The sequence below is a fragment of the Euprymna scolopes genome, chromosome 33, assembly GCF_053919585.1.
Source record: "Euprymna scolopes isolate OS-2025 chromosome 33, ASM5391958v1, whole genome shotgun sequence".
Classification (NCBI taxonomy): domain Eukaryota; kingdom Metazoa; phylum Mollusca; class Cephalopoda; order Sepiida; family Sepiolidae; genus Euprymna; species Euprymna scolopes.
Genome location: NC_136514.1, coordinates 2047933 through 2061842, shown reverse-complemented (window position 1 = coordinate 2061842; position 13910 = coordinate 2047933). Strand labels below are relative to the sequence as shown.

Below are 13910 nucleotides of genomic sequence, written 5' to 3'. Positions count from 1 at the left end.
GTGAGAGGCGATAAACTTACAATCATACAATTTCAGTTTTCTGGATTTCATGTGGGGTTTCTTTGTATTTCACTTCTGTATCGGTTTCTACGTGTCTAGTTAGCGCCCGTAACTCGTGTGTATTAGTGCCAAGGGTTTTCCTTATTGTTTCAAATATTATTATCAATATCATCCTTATTATTATTATCATTATTATTATTATTATTATTATTATTAGATGCCTCCGTTCGATCTCGAAAGACAACGGATACCCACTGTAAGGGTAGCTCCGTGTGGAATTGCGAGGCAAGGGTTGCGCAATATCCAACTACACCTCTCCTGAATAGGCACCACTTGAGTGCAGTGGAAAGGAGTCCAGAATGACTAGAATCAATGCTGAGATATATCATTATTTTTATTTATTCACTAGGAGTTTTCACATAGATTACATATTTACGTCGAGGGGGTAGAAGGGCTTGTAGTTCGTTGGAGCATCTACCATTTAAATACTTGTAATATAATCAGAGGAATACAGCATTTTGTTGATAGAAAAGAGTCTGAAGGCTGGCTGACAGTTCGGGACTCTGTCAAGGCAGGATAGGCTGTTTTTAGTTCGGGACCGCTTAGGTTGGCGACTCTTTTTTTAACCCTGTGCAGGAGTGAGAGACTGGTAGCAGATGCACCAGCACAAATGTGACAACAATACTCTATATATGGGCGACTTGTGGTCTTGTAATTTTACAGGATACTTTCAGGCATAATAAACTTTCTTACTCGATAAAGAGAGCCCTCCTCCCCTCTCACAGGGGGGGGGGCGTCGGGCCAAGATCAAAGTGTAGTATCTGTTCTGACAGATGCTGCAATCAAAGACCATTGCGCTTCTGGTCCATGTAGGGGCAACCCTATATAGCAAGAGACTCTCACTATCCAGCTCCTCCCTCCTCTCGTGAGCTGGTCCACTTTTCCCTTCCCTTCCCCCTCTCCACATTAAAAAATGGTCTCATGACTAATTTACTCTCGCGGGGAAGCAAATAAACACAGCCCACCTTCCTCGCAGCAGCCGCGGTAATGCACTCTATGTATCTGTTTAAACTCAAGTTCCCGTCATTCATTTTTGTCCCCATTCAACTACTGATTGGAGGTCTTCCTCTAGGTTTTCCACCATTGCCTTAGATATGTGCTCATTCGATATCCCTATATGCATGTTATAGAGCGTGGTGTCATTAGCAAATATACTAATCTCAGAAAGAATTTTATCAGGAAGGTCGTGTGAATATTAGCAATAGTAAATGTCTAAGGATAGACCCCTGAGGTACTCCCACGTTTATATTATATTGTTTTGATGTACAAATATGGAGAACAACATGGATTCTTCTTTACTCATAAAACATACAGGAATTAAGAGTTTAGTAATATATATATATATATATATATATATATATATATATATATATATATATATATATATATATATATATTACTAAACTCTAGTATATATATATATATATATATACATATATATATTTACTAAACTCTAGTATATATATATGTATATATATATATATATATATATATATATATATATATATATACTAGACTACCCATGACCCGTTGGGTCAGTATGTTATATCAGCTATGGAATTAATGTATGAGCGTGACACTTGTGACGTAAAGAAAATGTTTTTTTTTGTGATATAACAGAAACATTTCTATGAAAGTATATTAAAATGAAAAAAGAATATAGATAGATTTCTGTGAGTCGCTCTGTTTATAATTGTTTATTTTTGAAAAAAAAAACTTACAGCCATTGATTTATAAGTGGTTTGTCATAATTATAGGTAAACGTACACTGAACAGATACCATAATACTAAAAGTTAAATTCAAATTTTGATATATCTTTTAATTTAAACGCGAAAAAAAAAACAATTGGGACGCTAAAAACGTACACAGTAAAACAATACGTTTTATTGTCGCGTTGATTATTTTTTGTAACGCAAATTAAAAAAACATATTTTCAGGGTTATTTATGTTTGTAGTGTAGAAGAAAATGTATGAATGTTTGTAAGAAAGGTGTATTAAAAAATGGAGAATAAGTTTTTGAAAAATTGAAGGAGGTGGGGAAATCGCCGTTGTAAAATGCTCTTATCGTTGACAACGGGTAAAGTAGATTTATTTGTAAGAAAATTGCGTTAAAATAACTTAAATGTAATCCGGAAATGAACGATGTAAAAAAAATGCAGAAAGTATTAACAATTGTTTATTTGGATAATTTAAACGCGAAAAAAAAAAATAATTTGGACGCTGAAAACATACACAATAAAACAATACGTTTTATTATCGCATTGATTATTTGTTTATTTACGCATGCGCAACCGAAACTCGTAAACCGGATGTTGGGTTACAACACCCGTTACAAGGTTATTTAAGTTTTATAATTATATAGATAAAACAGATTAAAGAAACAACAGGAATCAAAAATATTCAACCTTACAGCATAAATGATAAATAAATTGCGACACAAAACAAAAAATAAATCACTACACGGATAATATGCAACTTGCACTAAACAACCTGACGTAAGCAACTTCCAAACCAATTAGTGGTTACCAAGATAAAGTCTCAAGACGGTAATTGATGCTTCTGCCGTTGATACAGAAGACCAATATCTACATATAAAAATGACTGCGTATATCTGCCTTTCATAATGAAAAATACGCCATTGAAAATATCCATAGAGTAAATTATAATAATAAAAAATACCGTTCTCATGAATCAAAATATAAACTTTCGACCAACTAGCAGGGAGACCCGGCGTTGCCTGGGATTGAATAAGGATTAACGGATGTTGCCTGCTCTACTTGGGAGCCTAGCGCGGTACACCAGGAGGAAGCTTTATATCCCACCCAGTAATGACTTAGTCTACAATAAATTGTAGTTTACATTGCACTGTAGAGAATCTAATATTGATTTTATAAAATTATTTTGATATAATGACTTGAAATCATGATCGTTTATCGTTGCAGTAAGTTCTCTATCACTTTTGTCTCATCTCTGGTGTAATCGGGTCGATTCCTTTTGTTGGATAACGAGAGTCTTGAAATATATATATGTATATATATATATATATATATATATATATATATATATATATATAATCGGCTTTGCGTTTTTTCGTGCGTGTGAGTGTATACTTATTTTTTATCAAAACAGTTCTATCAAATAAATAACACGTTAGTTTGTTTAGAAAAAAAACTTTATTTTGACAATTGGTGTGTGGTTGTGTAGGAGAGTGAGACGTGGCGGCAACAATCCGTTGCGTAGCGAGCGGCGATTGATCTTCGTAACACTCTGTCGAACTGACCCAAAACTGCATCCATTGTTCCTTTACCATTGGTGTTACCATCTACGTCATAGGTTAGAATCTGGGCCGATTTCTACTGCTTACTATTTTCTTTCTTTTCTTTTGTGTTTTTTTTTTTTTTGTGTGAAACCTGTCATCTTCCTGGAGTTTTTGTTGCCTCAATTCCCAAACTTATACATTCAAGCGTCGCCAGACGCCATTATTTAACATTTTTCTGACGCTATCTTTCGCATGTTTGTTCGATGCTTGGATTCAAGCACTTTTTTACTTAGAAAGAAACCATAGAAGTTTAAATGTTGTTACCTGAGCAGCCACCTCAAGTCAAATATTAAAAAAATCAAACACCCATAAAACATTCCCCTCTAATCCGATCCTTGATACAGAACGGGAATATAATGCAGAAATTGTTATAGTAATTGATGAAGAAAGCGAAAATGATACAGCATCGCTGTATTCTTTTCACAGTATCTTACACAACTACAGCGCTTTTAATAACCCAACCTGCACAAGTAATTGTATTTATATTCTTCGCGTTCATCCCCTGATGTAAATTTGTCAGACAGGAATTCCTAATGTGACAATAAATCCAATATTAATTTATTTGTATTCTTATTCTCCATGTTATTTTCACCGTTGTAACCATCTACAGGTGCGTCTCGTCGAACTCGGGAATCTCTATTCTTATTTGGATTTTGTTAGTTTCTTATACCAACATATCAAGACTTCTGTGTTATTTCATGCTGAATAAATTATTTTGTTTTGGTTATTGTTATTATTTTCCATATTTTGTTGCTACTGAAACTTAAGTAGAAATTTGATGGGAATTAGCCATATATTGTATTTTTATGTTCTTTTTCTACTATATTTTGTGGTATAACATTGTTTATATTAGAAACTCTAAGAGCTTTTTAGGATCGGCTTTGTTAAAGTATCATGTTTTTTTCTTTGTAGTATTTTAATCGTGTTTGATTGAAATCTATGCAGTTAGTTAAGATGTGTATCACTTTGTAGGGTTCTTGACATGGAATACACCTTGGTACTTCTTAACCTTTCAGTAGATATGAATGGGTGGCAGCGGTGTATCTTATTTGGAGTCTTGTTGTTATTACTATTTTTCTTGTCGTTTTCCTGTTGGAGATTTTACCTTTTGCTCATTGTTTGAAGGTGGGTTTAATTATGTAAAGTTTATTGTCTCTGCAAGTCTTTCATAGCTCTTGCCATTTGAATATAATAAAGTTATAGTTTAGCGGTTTGTAATCAGTATAAGGTACTTGGGTTCATTTTTGTGTGATCATTTTACTGTGGTATCAGCTTTTTCGTTTCCTTTTAGTTTCACATGGTTGGGTATATATATATATATATATATATATATATATATATATATATATATATATATGGTTAATAAACAACGAATCATATATATATACACACACACATATATATATATATATATATATATATATATATATATATATATTTGGTTAATAAAGTCGATTTCTGTAGTAGATCGATGATCAAAAGATTGTTTAGATCTTTGCTTTTTAGTGATGTTAACTCTTATAGTGAATCTTAAAGAATAACGCAATTGTTATGTTAGAATTAAAGGGTAAGATATAAGGCTAAACCCTGTTTTCGAACGTAAGAATCTGTTCAGAATTTCGAACGAAACTTTTCAATAAATCCACTAGGATAGCATGGTCTCAATCCGAATAAAAGTCTTAAGTAGTTCGTAATTGTACTCTAAGTATTGCCCGCATTTGGAATTATACATTTCCCCATCTTGAAGACTGTCACTTATAACTGATAATTATTTAGCACGTATATATTTTGCGCCAGGGTGTCCAGCTGTTACAAGAAAAGGCTGTCCCCTTTTCCTGTAAATAAGAAAAAAACATTAAATAAATGGAAAATGAGATTAGGATACGCCGAGACTCGAACCTTGTAAGCCAGGTTCAGAAATAGATTTAGAATTGGAATGTTAGAATTTTGCTATTTTTACATTTCGTATAAAATAGTTCGATATTGTTTGTATTGTAAAAAGAATTAATTGTTCATTCTTTTATGAAAACTGAATTAAAAAGTTCAGCTAAAAAAGAATGAACAATACAAATTAAAAATATATTGAAAAAATAGGTTAGGTTGAAAAAAAAGTGTGTTTGGGGAACGTGTGCTGAGCGTCATAGTAGAAAGGGAATTTCTCAATAATAGGAACTAGGATTAGCAGATTAGTAAGAGTCGAGCAGTCGGGCAGACAGGCTTGGGCAGTCAGCAAAGGCATTCGGAAACAGTTGACATGATCAGAGGAAGGTCCCTTTAGAAGCGAAGGAAGAACATTTAACCATGTAGAAACGAATTTGAATTCCTGCCGTCATCATCATTTCGACCGGTCAAATGAAATAAAGAATCACCATCGACATTTGTAACTGTTTGTCTTCATGTCGTCATTCAACAATTGAAGTTAATGTGTTAATCATCTTAATATGAACTTTGTATAACCCCCTTCCAAGTAATGTGTCCACTCTCCATCATAAGTAATGATTCCCCTCCTGTGTTAAAAGAACTGATCACCCTCTCTCCTCGCTAATATATGTTATAAGTATCCGCATAAGATGTGTAAATATCTCCCTCTCTCTGTCTCCCTCATCGTTACCTCTGTATTACATGTACCTGATATATGATCCCCAATATGACCCTCTGCTATACAACGCAGCAAGATTAAGAAAGTAGTTCAAACAATCCAAATTATCAATCCTCTTGTAAAGATTTCCGCAACAGCGTTTATGAGTAATTTTTTGTATTTGAAAGATGTTCAACAAGTTGATTATCGAGGACAGAACCTTTTAGCTGTATTTGAATTTCTCCTTTGTATTTGATGTAATTGGTTATAATTTTACATTTTTACTTATTCCAGATCATTTGGAAATTGATATCAATTTAATAAAAGAGCAAAAATAAAAATGATAAAATCCATAAAAATTTCGCAACATTAGGTATGTAGATGTTTTAGAACGACACACATTTATTTTTATTCTATTTAGATTAAATTCAATATTACATGATATAATTTATATAAATGAGGTCGCATATACCTTTTCAAATTAATTTGATCAAACAATCTTAGGCATATTTTTCCATGGCAACACAATTTCTATTTCTCAGGAAATTATATATATATATATATATGTTTGTATGTATATATGTATATGTGTGTGTATATATGCATATAATGTAACTCAGTACTACCTGCCTCATCGTCGGGTCACCGGCGACTAAACTGGTACCCCCAGCAGACTTGTTTGGTGAGGAGGGTGGCTAGTCTCCCTAAAGGATATGAAACAAGACCTTCCAAAGGGCGAATGAACCCTTTTTCGGGGTCAACGGCCAACTAGCACCGTGTGTGTTTGTGTGTATGTATGTGTGTGTTGAGGCGGAGAGGACTCCTGTAAGCAGTGGTGAAGGCAACCTTTCTAGGAGAAGCAAATCTCTGATTTAAAAAGACATAAAGCAGGAGACCAGTACCCGCATTAAGCTGGTCTGCAGTTTAACGTTGCTGGCTATCTTGCTCTTGCTTGTTGCTGGATCTCAACATTTTGAACCGAGAGAGAGACTTAGCTGTCGTACAAAGCTAAGACTTTGTAATATCATCTGTGTATAGATACTCTCTCAGGCATCTGTCTATAAAAGTGGTCATGTGGCGATGGAAAACGTGTTACGCGTGCAGTATTGAAATGCTGGAAGCATGTAATAATTGATCTCAATGACCATCTTCAGTGTCATGCCTGCTTGAGCGTGTGAATTCACCGGTAGGACTAAATAAAAAAAAAATAATTTTGGGCCCATGGACTTTAAGTGTCTGAGGGAATGGCACTTGTCTGACAAGACGTTTCAATCATATATATATATATCTTTTAATGTATATATATAAATAGCCTGGACGCCAGGCGTTGCCTGGGTGTATGGAGGGGTGTGATGAGCAAAAAGAAAGTGGTAGTAGGCAGCTAGGCTCGAACCCGTACAGCATAGGAAGAAAAGAACGTGAAAAAAACATGACGTGTTTGCTGTTCCGTCCATCGCAAAACCGGAAATGACGCAGATTAAATTAAGGCTAGAAAATCGAAAAGAGGTGATGACGTTCGAAAATTACGGCGAAAAAAGTGACCCCTCCCTGCAGAAAAGTGTCCAGTGAGGGTGGAGGAATTAATGTTTTTGGCCAATTTTTCGATATTTGTCGTCCGAAGGGTTGAGCTTCAAAATGATACCGATCTCGTAGAAATTTTATTATTTTTTTTACACGGTGGTCACCACTTATCAAGGCCCGGAAGCCACTCAGGGATAAGGGTTATTGCAAGTACATTACGTTAGTGTGGAGATTTGATGAAGTGTTTACTTAAGGAGGCGGTACATTAGGAATTTGTTAACGTTGGACTTAAAGACATCAAAGTTGTAGTCAGGTGGGAAGCAGGCATACGGAACAGAGTTCCACAGGCGAAAGTTTTAGGCAGACATACATACATACATACATTTAAACAGACAGATGAGATTCATATTATAGATAAAGGTGTTTCGTTTAGATTGTCACATGTACTTAAGCTCAACAAAAATGGATTGTACTTATAGTTGTAAACAATTCAAATACAATAAGTATATTTGAATCATTTTTATCATTTTATTTGATATATGGTACGTCTTACACGCGTTTCGTTGAATTGTATAGGTAGACAAAACAACTCATCAGAAACCCACATACACATGTGCGCACGTGTGTGTATATATTCTATAAAAATCTACTAAAACACACTACGAATAAGTATAAACTTAAAATATTAGAAACGTTATTCAATTAAACAAAAATAAACAAATATTAATAAAATAATTTTAATAATATATATATACCTTTTAATAGTATAATATATATATATACTTTTAATGTATATATACAATAAAAATGTTTCATTTAAATTGGTAGATCTATTTAAGCTCAATAGCATACCTATTTAAGCTCAGAGCATAATATCCTTTGTAAACAATTCAAAGTATGCAAGTGCTTTTATAGCAAGTTCATAACATTTTATCTGATGGTATGTCTTACACATGTTTCGTTGAATGGTATAAGTAGATATTAAATGGAACACATACATTAAATACGTTGCCAAGGCCGCTGGAAAAATGGTGGGATCCTTCTATCGATTCAGTAGAGTATCTCACTGCTGATGCCATTCTCTATCTATATAAGAGCCAGGCACGTCTAAGGATGGAATACTGTTGCCGCATTTAGGCAGGAGCTGCTAGAAAGGACTTATCCTGCCTTGATAGAGTTCAAAATAGACTTCGTAGCCTCGTAGGAGTTGTCATTTTCTCTTCCCTGCAACCTATATCTCACAGAAGAGATGTTGCGAGTTTTATCGTTATTTTTCTGGCGAATGCTCGGCTGAGCTCCAATCTTTGGTCCCCCTCGCCCAACTTCCACAGGAAACACCCATCTAGCAGAAAATATATCAAGAATTCCCCCCACTCTTTATCTGTGCATAAACCTAAACGTAGATTCCATGAGGAAAGCTTCTTTCTAAGAGCTGCACGCTTATGGAATCGTCCTTCGTTTTCCTGCTTTCCAGCTAACTACAATATGGTTGTCTTCAAGTCTAACGTAAACAAATTTTTGATGAGCCGTTCCACTTAAGTTAACAAATTTACCGAATTTCCATTACTAACGATTACTATATTGACCAATTTCTACTGTACACTTTTTAACCCTTATCTTCGAGTGGCCTCTTGGCCTTGATAAGTGGTGATGCCTATGCGAAAAAGGACCAAACAGCTCATCAGGTAGCTACATAAACGGTTTTATATGAGTCTCGATTTATTTACAAATGATATATATATATATATATATGTATATATATATGCGTGTGTGTATATTATACACAGATTTTAATCAAACACATTACTAATAACAATAAACTTGAAATAACATATAATTAAAACACAAAAACAAACATCAATAGCTGTGCGGATCGTGATGATGTTTCTCCTAGGATGTAATGTAGGATTTTATTATAACGAATAAATGTGTCTGAAAAGACGTTTCAAAGTTACATAAGACAGGATATTTTGTAAACATACTAAATTTGGATGTGGCATCTGTTGTTGCCAACCCACGGTAGTTTTTTTTTTTTTTACATAGGCATCACCACATTATCAAGGCCCAGAGGCCACTCAAGGATAAGGGTTAAAGAGTGTACAGTAGAAATTGGACAATACAGTAATCATTAGTAATGAAAATTTTGTAAATTTGATTACTTATATGGAACGGCTCATCAAGAACGTTTTTACTTTAGACTTGAACACAACCATATTGTAGTCAGCCGGAAAGCAGGAAAACGGAAGACAATTCCACAGGCGTGCAGTTCTAAGAAAGAAGCTTTGTTCATGGGATCTACGTTTAGGTTTAGGCACAGATAAAGAGTGGGGGGAATTATTGATAGTGTTTACAGCTAGACGAGTGTTTCTTGTGAAAGTTTGGCGAGGGGGGACCATAGATTGAAGCTCAGTCGAACACTTTCCATGAAAATAACGATACATCAGAGACAAACTCGCAACATCTCTTCTGTGAGATAGAGGTTGCAGCGAAGAGAAAAGGACATCTCCTACGAGGCTACGAAGTCTATTTTGAACTCTATCAAGGCAGGACAAGTCCTTTCTAGCAGCTCCTGCCCAGATGTGGCAACGTCCAGAGGGGAATTTCTGCAACAAAAATATTATATACAGGATAATCCTCCGACGCCTCTACCGTGGCTACCGAATGTAAAAAAGCTCGATGCACATGAAAGCGTTACGTCATTATCACATCCACTTGTAGGTATATGGTCTAGGCTAAAGGTCCCTATCAGCATCAGTTTCTTCTAGTTTTCAGTTTGCTGTTCAACATGGGTTATTCTTGCGTTGTTCCAAATTGCCGGGGAAATTATCGAAAAGCCCCAAAGTACATATATTTTCTTTTCCTAAAGAGAAGGAGCAAGTTTCAATTTGGATACGTGCCATTGGAAGGGAAAATTTTATTCAAACCAAATATAAAGTAAGTAATGTTATTTGTTAATAATTAAACGTGTATTTAATTTGAACTGAATTTATAACGTTTGATAAAATTGTTAATATAAATTAAAGAAACAATACTATTAATTGCTAATACAGCAAATATTCTATTGATATTTTTAACTGTTTATTTTCTTATAAGGCTAAAAAGTCTATCAAGGAAGGTTGAAAATTTAATTTAATTTTGTTTTAGTTTTAAAAAATAAACAAATAAGTTTTACATGAGAATATTTATCAAAATGCCTTTTTAATAATTAATAAAAACCTTTCATTGAGTATTTCCAAATATTTTAAAGTTTTATATTTTTTGTAAAGTCGGTTTGAAAATTATTAACCACGCGGCTATTAATAAAATTAGCGGTGACTGAACGTTGTATATTAAAATTGATTGTTTCTTTTTAGAAGTATAAACAAATAGTTTTTACGTGAGATTAATTTTTTATTTTTACTTGCCTCCCCACGAAGGCACAGTTAGACACAAGGTAGGTTTTTAATGTGGAGAAATTTAGCTCCCCAGAAAGGGGCACTCTGAATAGGAACAAAAATGAAATAAAAATTGTCTCAGTCATGAAAGATTTCTCCTCTACTGACCGAGAACAGAACAAATGAAGTGTAGCATCAGAACAGATACTACACTGTGGTCCTGTGCCGGAGGTAAATGTTACCAAAGACAAGATAAGTTACTAATGTTCCAACTGTGTTTTAACTTACGTTTTTCTTTACTTGCAAACAAAAGTGACAGCAAGTATATTAGAATGAAAACAAATATCGTTTGTTTTCATTTAGTTATCTTTTGTTTTCACTTTTAAAATATTCATCGTTAGTGTTTAATATGTTTTTTAATTGTTTGTTTCCTAACTTCATAATTCAGTTTTATCAGTATTAAATTGTATATTGCTTTAAAATTACTTAATTTTACATAGATAATATTTATATTATCAATCTTCATCTCTAAATTTCCAAAAAATAACATTCAACCCATGGGATTTTTCTCTAAATTAAATTTAAAAAAATATTTCTGCATTAGTAACTTTTATTGTTTGTTTGCATTTAAATTATTTGTTGGATTTCAATTTTTTGTATTTATCGTTTGTTTTCATTCTTAAAATTATTTATCGATGGTTTTTCACTTTTAAAATTATTCATCGTTGGTGTTTAATATGTTATTAATTGTTTGTTTCCTAAATTCATAATTCAGTTTTATTAGTATTGAATTATATATTGCTTTAAAATTACTTAATTTAACATAGAAAATATTTATATTTCATATTGAATAAAGTATTAATCGAACTGTGTTCTTTTTTCGTTTTAAAAATGTTTTATTGCTCTTTTTCAAATGGCCCTCATACAGTACTGACAGTCTGACAAATCTTACCTACATTGCCTGCAGGCATTTTCAGATAACAGGCCTTCTTCTTACTCTCGGTGGCCGTGGTTATACCCTGTAAAACTAAATCATCCTATTTTGTTAATTTGATTTATTGTAACTTTATTTACTATAAAATTGTTTAATCGTGTGGTCACGGGTTTTTGCGAGGAACGGATAAGATAGCAAGTTAAATTAATAACACCCGGGAAATTCGTTTTATTTTATAGCTGTAACATTGCAAATCGAATTAGTCCTTTATTCGAATGGCCATAGATATTTGAACGTCTTCGCTGGATTTGTTTATTGCTTTTTGATGTATTCTGCTTTTGTTTATGAGATGATGCGAAAAATCGATATCTGTAAAGAAAAGGAAACCTTAAACGAAAGTAACAAAAACATTGTTGGGAAAATTACTAAAAAAACTGTTTCTATTATTATGTATTGTGTATTAGATTAATCGGATACTATTCTCATGTCGAAATTTATTCTTTCTTCGTTTTAACCTGAGGTTTCTTATTCACACGACATTTTGGGCGTTATTCTCACAAAGTTGAGCTAGGGGTTCACATTGAACGATGGTACAACGGATAAAGGCGTAGCGCGCAAATCAGTTCTTAGTGGCAGTGCGCCCGAGAGTTGAAAATAAATTAGATAACAAGGAAGTACTAAGCAAGAGCATGGATTTACAGTCTGCATAAAAGTACAGGGTTGCCAGAGACTGCGTTTAGATTTTTTATAGCGATTCTTAATATTGATAATATAAGAAAGAGTCTATGTAATGACACAAAGGGGAAGGTAGGGATAACAATATATATATATATATATATATATATATATATATATATATATATATATATATATATATTTCTGTGGAAATATGTTTTTGGTCCTCCGACAAAAGGAGAGCGGATTTGTAAATTCATCCTTGTCCGAGATCGTCCCTTCGTCTGTCTGCACTTTCCTCAATAACGACGCCTTGGAATTTTTTGAAATTTTGCACAAACATTAAACATGATATGAGTAAAAAAAAACACTAACAGAACGGATTTTCCAGGAAAACTTCAGCTGCCCCCCTACGGGTGCCTTTCGAGTTAAAATGGCTAAAATTGATACTTTTACACCTATTAAAAAAACTGATGCCTTAGATTTATATAAAACTTTTTGAAAAGTTGTAACTAACCGATTTCTATAGAATTCTGTTTGTCTAGACTTCGCTATAACTCTTGGATGTGCCCCAGAGGCACTTTTAGGGCGAATAAAAACACTCCATTTTTAGGACTATTTTACCATATTTGTCCAAAATTTCCTGCGTATGTCTATTTAGCAGTTTTGCATGATGCTGAACTCAAATTTACATATGTTTAGGCCTAAAACTACATCGTTTGTTCATTGTCACCAGGGTTTGACGTCCCCTGGGGATTTCTGGTGCTAAATGGGGGGGGGATGCTGAACTTTATCATTTTTTTATGCCTCGTTCATTGTGCACTCATGGGGGACCATGCATGCTTCCATTGTTCAATTATATTTCACATTTTATTCATACCAATCCTTAATATATTACATTACATTTTCACCCCAAGCTAAGCCAATTTTATCAGGTAAGTCATTTATGAATATCAGAAATAAAGGTCTAAGGATCGATCCCTGAGGTATACCCGCATTTATATCATACTGTTTGGACGTACGCTCATCGAGGACAAACTGGATTCTTCTCTCATTTAAGAAGGATCTAATTATGCTAAGCATTCGTCCAGTAATACCATAGAATTTTATTTTCATGAGAAAACCATCGTGCCATACCCTGTCAAAAGCCTTAGATATATCTATGCCTACAGCTCTCCCCTTTCCTGCCTTATCCAGTGCTTGTTTCTAAACCTACTTATTCTAAACATAATGTGCATGTGTATTCACAGATCAATTGACAAACAATCCGATGACCATCATGTACCACTGTTAAAGAGCATCTCTCCTCTCTCTCTCTCTCTCTCTCTCTCTCTCTCTCTCTCTCTCTCTCTCTCTCGCTCTCTCTCTCTGGCTCTTTCATACTCTATCTTCTCTCTCTGTGTCTCTATTAGATAGAAGATCGAGAGAGAGAGGGAGAGGGTGGGAGG

The 13910-nt window shown here is 33.9% G+C and overlaps 1 protein-coding gene across 1 annotated transcript in view; it reads right to left on the bottom strand.

The window, feature by feature from the left end:
- LOC145258089 (synaptotagmin-15-like) overlaps positions 1-13910 on the bottom strand; it is a 906872-nt gene that overhangs the window by 746297 nt on the left and 146665 nt on the right. The gene's annotated exons all lie outside the window — the stretch shown is intronic.